Here is a 7,886-nt window from a genome sequence, read left to right as displayed (position 1 = left end):
CATCAAATTTCTGGGAACCCCACAGAAGGGGAGGCAGAAAGAGTATAAGCACAGAGGGGATGGAGGATGCCAGGAGATCAAATCCCTCTAAATCAACATGAGCAACATGAGCACGACCCCCATGGTCGTGCAAGCCCAGCGGGATACTTAGTCATCTCTGCCTAGTCATTTCCGGGTCATACATCCTGCGTGACCCATGCCCCATGGTTATGTGGTCACGTAGTCGCCGAGTGATCTATGTTCATGCATGGAATAGCCACATGGGCCTGTGTGCTGGTGCGTCCTGGCCTTTATAAGGAGGCGCCATGTTCCCCCAGTCTCTTTCTTGCGCATGTTCTTCCACAGGCCTGATCACATCTATCCCTTTCTCTTTGTCTTGATAAAACAAGTTAGTGGATTCTGTCGTGTGTCGTGACTTTTCCTTGGGGGTAAGAGCACTGAAAAAAAAAATCACAAAGTTCACGTGAACTCATAGAGACTAGGTCTGTACCCGGTCTTCTGCATATATACTATAGCTTTCAGGTTTTTGTTCTTATGGGGTTCCTGAGTGTGGCAATGAGTGGGTCACTGTCTTTTGTGCCTTTTTTGGTGGGGGGTCCTTTCCTTCTATCTGTTGGTTTTGTCCAATTCTAACACGTTAGTTTTTGTTTTATCTTATTGTATTTCACTATGTTGTATTATATTCCCTTAGAATTCTGTTTGTGTGCTGGACAGATGGCTCAGTGGTTAAGAGCACTGGCTGCTCTCCTAGAAGTCCTCAGTTCAATTCCCAGAAACCACATGGTGGCTCACAATCATCTGTGGTGAGATCTGATGCCTATTTTCGGCATGCAGACAGAGCACACACACACACACACACACACACACACACACACACACACACACACACACACACATCACATCACATAAATAAATCTTAAAAAAGAAGCCTGCTGACTTTTTAAAAAATATTTTTATTTTATAATTAATTTAATTTTACATATCAGCCACAGATTCCCCTGTCCTCCCTCCTCCCACCCCCTAGCCTTCCCCCCCAATGCATCCCCCATTCCCACCTCCTCCAAGGCAAGGTCTCCCCTGAGGAGTCAGCCCAGCCTGGTGGATTCAGTTGAGGCAGATCCAGTCTCCTCCTTCCTACACCAAGGCTGAGCAAAGTGTCTCAGCATAGGCCCTGGGTTCCAAAAAGCTGACTCATGCACCAAGGACAGGTCCTGGTCCCATTGCCTGGGGGCCTCCTAAACAGTTCAAGCTAATCAACTGTCTCTCTTATCCAGAGGGCCTGGTCCAGTTCCATGGGGGCTCCTCAGCTATTGGTTCACAGTTCATGTGTTTCCACTAGTTTGGCTAGTTGCCCCTGTGCTTTTTCCAATCATGGTCTCAATATCTCTTGCTCATATAATCCCTCCTCTCTGTCCTCGGTTAGACTCCTGGAGCTCCACCTGGGGCTTGGCTGTGGATCTCTGTATCTGCTTCCATCAGTCACTGGATGAGTGTTTTTAAATGAGAAACCAAAAGAGAGTGGATCCAGGTGGGAGAGGACATGGGGAGGAACGGGAGGAGTAGAAGGACAGAAAACCGCAATCAGGATGCATTAAGTGTGGGAAAGAAAAGTATTTCCAGGGGCTAGAGGCATGGCTCTGTGGTTAAGAGTGCTGACTGCTCTTCCAGAGGACCCAGGTTCAACTCCCAGCACCCACGTGGCGGCTAAAGTCTGTAACTCCAGGATCCAACACCCTCACACAGACATACATACAGGCAAAAGACCAATAAGATAAAATAAATAATTTTAAAAAGCATTTTTAATAAAAGGATAAAGTAAAAATGAAAATAATCTTCAAAAAAAGTACACAAAGCTTATCTTTTATGTTTATGATTAAACTTTTGGACTAGTCAGGATGACGTAAAGTTTCTGATACAGGCTCATAAGTAACTAAATGCTGACACCACTTACATTTTTTTCTTTCATACTTGTAATCTAAGACCTCTTCTTTATTTTTTTTTTTGATTGATTTTTTTAAAAGTGGGGTCTTATTTGACCCAGGCTGGCCTGAACTTGCTCTGTAAGCAAAAGTGACTGAACTTCTGATATTTCCAACTTCACTTCTAGAGTCCTGTGCTGGCAGGGTTCCAGCATTCTGCCTGAACTATACATTCTGTCGATTGCACTTATTTCTAGACCTCCCTGTCTTAATGGCTGAGTTTACTCAATGTACTTTGAATAAATTTGGATATACTATATACTATCTTAATTTGGAATTTATTTTTACAGTTTCTTTTGGTCTTTGTTGAATTGATTACTTTCTTATTTTAGGAGAACTTTAAGCTTGAGTACTTCTAATATAACAATTTTTAGGGTGGTAGGGAAAAGGAAAACAGAAATAGAAAAAAGAATGTTAAAATCCTCTGAACTACAGGTGAATGTGGATTTTTTGGTTGTTTTCTATTTCTTTTTAAATATATAATGTTTTGGTTTCCTTTTAGTGTTAAAGAGTTCTTCCAATTTGTTTTATTTTATGTGCTTGAGTGTTTTGCCTACATGCACTTATATGCACATGTGTATGCAGGTTCCCTTGGAGGTCAGAAGAGGGCCCCAGATACTTTAGAACTAGGCTTAGGCACACTTGTGAGCCACTGTGTGGGTGCTGGGAACCAAACCTGGGTTTTCTGGAAGAACAGTAAGTTTTCTTAACCAGTGAGCCATCTCTCCAGCCCCTTGACTTGTTTCGTTTGGCAGTAAGGACTTTCTATATAGCTGTGCTAGAAACTTGTTATGTGACCCAGATTAACCTCCAACCCACAATCTTATTTACACCTTTGTCTCCTGAAGATGGGGATTATATATGTGTGATCTGTGGCTCTAAGCTAGAACCTAGATTTTTTAATTATTTTTTTCATGCAATATATTTGATCATATTTTCCCCTCCTACAATTCCTCTCAGATCCTGCCCACCTCCCTATCCACTCGACGTCATGTTCTTTACCAGGAAGATACAAATACCCAAACAAAACAAATGAAACAGAAAGCCCACGTAAAAACCATGGAATCTGCTTTGTGTTGGTCTAGTACTTCAGAGCATGAAGCCTGCCCTGGAGTGTGTGTATGTCAATACTCAGGGACACTCCATTGGAGAAAACGATTGATTTTCCCCTTTCCAGCAGGCATCAGTGGCAAATAGCTCTCTTAGTCAGCAGTGGGACTTCGGTGTCCACTCCACTTCCCAGTCCTGGGCTAGATTTGGTTTTTAGCAGACTATTTTTCTCTCTCTCTCATTTTTTAAATTAATTTTTTTATTATTTATTTTTATCTTATTGGTGTTTGCCTGCCTGTATGTCTGTGTAAGGGTATTGGAGTGACAGACAGTTGTGAGCTGCTATGTGGGTGCTGGGAATTGAACTTGGGTCCTCTGGAAGAGCAGTCGGTGCTTTTAACTGCTGAGCCATCTTTTCAGCCCCTCCCTCTCTCAACCATTTTAAATAAAAGTTATGCATATGATTTCTTTAATATGCCAAAATATTTTAGCTAAAAATCTGGTGCCCACCACCTTGAGGCAGATCCTGAGGATTTCCCTTAGTGAGTAAGGTGAAATCTCAGCTATTGTCCACTGGTAGGAAATTTCCATTGTATGATTACTTGGTAGCTCCCCAAACATTGATTTTTGTAAGTGAAAAGCTTTGTTCGTTTTCATAATCGAACTTGCAATAATACATAGTGTCCTTTTAAATTTTCCATTAGATATGTGTGATATGTTGTTCCTCTACCTAACCATATGATTACTCAATATATATATATATATATATATATATATATATATATATAGAGAGAGAGAGAGAGAGAGAGAGAGAGAGAGAGAGAGAAAGAGAAATTTTTCCATACAGTATATTCTGATCATGGATTCCCCTCTCACAGCTCCTCCCAGATTGTCTCCACCTCCACATCCACCCAAACCTACACCCTTTCTCTCTCTCTCTCTCTCTCTCTCTCTCTCTCTCTCTGTCTCTCTCTGTCTCTGTTTCTCTCTCTCTCTCTCTCTCTCTCTCTCTCTCTCTCACACACACACACACACACATACATACACACACACACACACACACACACACACACACACACACACACAGGCAAGCAAAAACTCAAACAAACTAAACTAAAAAAAGAAAAGTAAAAAAATAAAGACAAAGCACAAGAAACACACACACACACACCATAAAAACAAAATTGGAAACTGTAGTATACAAGTAAAAATCTAGAAAGACAAAAAATGCCCAAAGTCCCACGACACAAAAAGTCTATAAAAATACCATTGAGTTCATTTCGTGTTGGCTGTCTACAGCTGGGCATGGGGTCTATGTGTTTAATATCCCCAGTGAGATTCCATTAGAGAAAGATAAATTTTCCTTGGCTAGTAGTTCTTAATGGGAGATAGCTTCTGGGTTAGGGATAGGAGCTTATTTCCATTTCCCCACTCAGCACTGGGAACCCATCTGGCTTGAACCTGTACTGGCCCTGTGTAACCCTGCCAGTCTCTGTGAGTTTACATATGAACTCACAGGTGTAGATGTAACCAACGGTCTTATAAAATAAGAAACACAGAGCCAATTCAGAGAAGAAAGCCAAGAGGTCAGAGCTAAGAGCCTCACCCTTCCTGATTCAGGGATCCTCTCCAGCCAAGAGAGCTCTCCGAAAAGGACCTACTTCCTGTGTGTCTGTCTTTAAAGTCTTCCTGTTCTGCCTTGTCATTGGTTGTAAACCCAAACATGTGACTGCCTCGTCACTGCCTGAATGTACCGCCCTCCAGGTCCTTAAAGGCGTGTGCCACCGCCGCCATGCACTTGCTATGACTCTAATAGCTCTGACCCCCAGACAACTTTATTTATTAACATACAATTAAAATCACATTTCAGTACAAGTAAAATACCACCACATTTCCCCTTTTCTATTTTAATAAAAAGGAAAAAAAAGAAAAAGGTTATAACTAACAAAAGAAAAACTATATACAAAAGTACAATGACTATATACAATATATACAAGTAATAAATGTCTAAACAATGTCTAGTCCATTTGTATTTGACAAATTCAGAGAAAATAATTTCATTATCTATCCTATTTTGTTAAGTCCAAAATGTATCTAATTCACTTTCTATCCTAATTAATCTTCAACTATAACTAACTAACCTTCAACTATAACTACCTAATCTTCAACTCCCTCAGAGACCCAAGAAGGAAATAATATTAGCTAACAAAAATAAAAACAGAAAGTGCATGCAAGCAACTTCCAAAAAATTTGTGAGTTGACAGAAACAGCCAGCTGCCTGGACAGTAACCTGAGGTTTCTCCACAGTGTTGGGGCATCATCTTCAGCCTATAGGCTTAGCATATCTGACAGACTCATTTGTGAAGTAGGATGTACACAAGGTCAACAGTTCAACCTCACATTGGGTGAGAGCAGTCCATGTACCAGAAACACCTGAATTCCACTAGTGTCATGTCATGATTCAGGATTTTAAATTCTGGAAATTGTTGTTGATTTTTTAATTCAGCTGTCCACTCTTCTTGGCTGTGTATATATGGCTTCATCTTAGCATCCCGTTCTTCTCCACATCCCTCTGTCAAATGCCAGTTTACTATTGCAAGGCGTGAGCTTAGTTACTCTTCAAGAATAACTGTTTCAGCTGCTGTTCCATTGCACATCAGAAGCCATCGGCCCACTGCCTGTTCAGCTGCCTTCGAAGAAAAGGGCACTGTACCTTTTCCGAATTGCGAAGGCCACTTCAGGGATGGTGCCATATTGTCCTGGCCTCAGAAGATGCCTTTTGATAAAGCCATAACCACACTTGTTTTGGCAAGAATCAGTAGTCCTTTGTTTCATGTCCTGTCTGTCCATTTTGTCAGCAGTTGATTCAAGGATCCTTTGTTGTCCAGTGGCTAACTTTTGCCACAATGAAAGTTAACTCCATACACAGTTTCTTCAATGCCCATATTTTCGCTGAAGTAGATTGGTACTGCCAGGAGCCGACATGTCTCATAATCATAACAAAAAAGAAAAATTTTCTAAGTTATTAAAACATTTTAAATGCCATATTCTGTAGATCTCTGAAGGGTTTGAAGATGACCTGTCTAAAATATATCTGCTCAATTTTTAAAACATATCTAATATGACTACAAGTTCTATTGTAATGTCTAACTACTAACTTTCATTTCTTTATATCCTAATAGTTGGTAATAATAACATTTAAGGATCAGAAAATTGCATTGTTAAATGAATGGTATAAGTACAATTAGAGATATACATATAGCATTTTCTAACAATATCAATTTCAATATATATAATTTGTATACAATATAAAACAATCCAATCCAATGTAAAGTATTTAAAACTAGTAATTGTCTTTTTCTTCTTCTTTCTTTCTCTTTTTTTTTTAAACAAGAACCTTAAATCTAATCTCTTTTGCTTAGCCTTTTTCCTAACCATTGACAACAACTTGTAACCAACTCCCCTAAACAATGAAAATTATCCCAGACCCAAAACCCATTAAAAAGACCAAAAAAACACCCGCCCCACACCACCTCTTTGGGAATGTGGGCGTCGTATTCTTAAAATTGCTTCCTGCTGGGTATGGGCGAAGTTATCTTTATCCTGAAAGAAAAATTTTAGGTTAATTGTCAAATTCTAGGAAAGGTAACCATATCCTTCATTATCCAGTCTGTGTATAATGCCAAAGTTCAGGGTTTATCTCAAGTCTTTATTCAAGTAGTCTTTGAGACTGGATCATCTCAGCTAGTCATCTCAAAATTGCTCTGAGCACCTTGTAGTTCAAAGCTGATCTGTAGATGATGTTTGTCAGCTTAATGATGTTATTATTGTCCACGTGGAATTGTTGTTGTTGTGGGGCCCCAACTTCTTCCTGGAGACTTCAGTTGATGTTAGGCCTGGCCGTGATTTCCTGCAGAAAACTGATAAGAGACTCGAACACAAAGACATATATATGCAGCTAACTGAAGCCTTTTTTCTAGAATTAATTAATACTCTATATGACCATTCATATCTTAACAAAGGTTAAAATGTATATATATCTATATATCTATATATTAATCTTGTAAATTTTGATATAAAATTTATACTTTAAGAAAAGTTTTAAAGAATCAGAATAGAATCAAAGAGTTGAGATTAGTAATAGAATAGTCCCTTAGTTAATTTGGGTTTTCTCCTGTCCCATAGCAGAAGATGGCTCTTTTATTCTGGCATGATACAGGGGGTTTGCATTTTCCTTTTAACAACATGCTTGAGTTTAATGAAGGAGAGAGCCATTCTCCAACTCCAAAGTCAGCTTTAAATTTTAATTGAACTGGGACTATTAGAAGACCAATAGTATTAAATTTTTAGAGAAAAGCAGAAACAAACATTTAGGAAGACATAAAATTTTTTAGATAATATATACCCATACGCCGTTTCACTCTGTTTCCTGGGATAGATGATTTGTCCCTTTTCTCAGTTGTCTCATTTGTCCAGTGTTCTTCAGATTCCTTAACCTTCATTCTCCTAAAAGACAAAAACAAAAACCTTTCCCCAAGACTAATTTTGGGGATGTCCCTTTTTGGCAAGTTATTATCTGATTAAATGAAAAGACATGTGTTACTGATATAAGTTAGTTTAAATTGGATGTTCATGCTGGTTGAAGAACTATCACCTCCTCTAATTAAGAGGTTTCTCTTGTTCAAATCGAACCTTTATCAATTTTGATGGTACCCACAACTTATCTTCTCCTGTAGAAGTTCTGTTTGATCTTTCTATAACTGCTTGACCTGTAGGATTATGTGGTATACCTGTAACGTCTATTACTGCTAATTGACGAAGTCTCAATTTTCCTTTCCAAATCAAGTCAGAGATTTT

This window comes from Peromyscus californicus, unplaced genomic scaffold (assembly GCF_007827085.1).
Source record: "Peromyscus californicus insignis strain IS unplaced genomic scaffold, ASM782708v3 Scaffold_22__1_contigs__length_63687245, whole genome shotgun sequence".
NCBI classification, from domain to species: Eukaryota; Metazoa; Chordata; class Mammalia; order Rodentia; family Cricetidae; genus Peromyscus; species Peromyscus californicus.
This window is presented reverse-complemented; position numbering follows the sequence as displayed.